At 27.9% G+C, this 1,927-nt stretch overlaps 1 protein-coding gene across 1 annotated transcript in view; it reads right to left on the reverse strand.

Annotated features, from left to right (window-relative positions):
* Positions 1-1,927, reverse strand: part of LOC104748472 (expansin-like A3) — a 4,758-nt gene that overhangs the window by 1,766 nt on the left and 1,065 nt on the right. The gene's annotated exons all lie outside the window — the stretch shown is intronic.

Genomic DNA, 1,927 nt, shown 5'->3' on the forward strand with positions numbered 1-1,927 from the left:
AAGATAGGAATGTTTACAAGAGAGAGCAGAGGCAGATGAGAAATAAGATGCTTTAGAACTGTGAAGACATCGGTCACATGCGTTAACATATGATGAGAAGAGGGACACTACTACGAGTAGGTAGAGAAAGCTTCTCATTTTGTGTGTGTGTTTTTTTTGAGTTAACAAATAATAAAATCTGTATGAGCAAAAGAGATTGAAATGGAATTGATATGAAAAGAGAAGAGAGGACAAAGAATGGGATTATATAATAGTGAAGATGAATAGAGAGATGATGCCAGCTCAGAATCTAATATCTAATAAGCACAGACAGTCATAGTCATAGAGTCATTGTGTATTCTTTCTAATTACGCGTTAACTCATAGTCATTAGTCATTAGTCAAATGTCAAATTTTAATTGCTCATTTTCTTACTGGTTAACTTAAATGTCAAATGTCAAATGTCAAATTTACCAAATATACTCATGGGTGGATGACGTGGTTTTGCACCTACCTTTACATATATTGATCGGTCTCATCTTTTCAAAAGATCAAACAACATATCTTTGTTTTTTAACCTCGCCGACACATTATTTTCACATTAAAAAATGTTAGTTATAATTCCAAACCCAGTTTCACTTTCTTTCGTTTCTATAATTTTTGGAATATATATGTGAATTTTCGTTAAAGTGAGGAGTTAATCTACGAAAGAATTTAAACCTGTTTAATTTAATTAAGCTTGCAAAAATTGTAAAAAAAAAAAAAAGATGAATTTTAGAGTGAGGAGATATAAAATTCATAAAAATGGGAAAAATACATACAATTTTTTTTTGCATAGGATATGGAAAACTTCCGCCCTTTAGATTCAGTAAGACAAATATGAGAGCATTTCCCACCTATTTTTTTATATTTTTTGTTCCAATTTGGTGTTTAGTTTTCCTCCAACAGATAATCTATTTTAAACTTCAAAAAAGTAATATTTGAAGTACAGTATTGTATATAAATATTGATTTGTTGATGACCCCTTTTTTAATTGAAATTACAAAATCAGCCCAAATATTCTATATAAGAAATAAGCAAAAAATTACCATATATTTTTATTTAAAATTGGTTATAGAACAAAATTACATTACACAACATTTATTAATTATTATTGTATTTTATATTAATTTTGAATTTAAGTACTCATTATGTATTTCAAATTTTATTGTTAAATCAATTCAACCCAAAAACAAAATAATTCTTCGCTATGTTGTTTGTACTTTTTGTTGTCTTGGATTTTCTGTTTCTATGTAATATATGTTATTGTTGTATTTTATAATATTATTTAACTATATAATTCACATAGTTATCTATAAATTTAAATATGAAATTATAATTAATAACTAACTTTGTTTCTTTATAAATAGATATATCAAATATAGAGATATCTATTTTGGAGATGAAAATGTAAGGTTGAAGAAGTTTTTTCTCTAAAATAGAATGAGGTTGTAAATGGTCCTAGTTTATCATCATCTACAACTAATATTTATCTTACTTTATGAACATAACAATTATAATCCCCCAAAATATTGATGCCCAAATCCTCTTCGTCACTTCGCCTATACACGTTTTTGTATTGTTGGTTTTAGTCCATAACAACACATTTCCACTAGCAAACTAGTTTATTAAAGCCTAGATGTAGAGCCTTAGGATTTGACAAAAAAAAAAAATGTAAAGCCTTAGCCTCTCCTCATTCCAAGTGATATTTATCACTTAACTCTATCGGAATCGGACATGTCAAAAGTTTATTAGATTGTTGATTTGGGTTAATGAAATCTTCAAAACATTCAACAGATTGGTAACAACTCATGTGAGAACAACTCTGTCATATCCACGGCATTGATTACAACATGTGAGATTCTATATCAATTACGGCTGACTTTTAAAATGATGCACATCAAAAATAA

This window comes from Camelina sativa, chromosome 15 (genome assembly GCF_000633955.1).
Source record: "Camelina sativa cultivar DH55 chromosome 15, Cs, whole genome shotgun sequence".
Taxonomy (NCBI): Eukaryota; Viridiplantae; Streptophyta; class Magnoliopsida; order Brassicales; family Brassicaceae; genus Camelina; species Camelina sativa.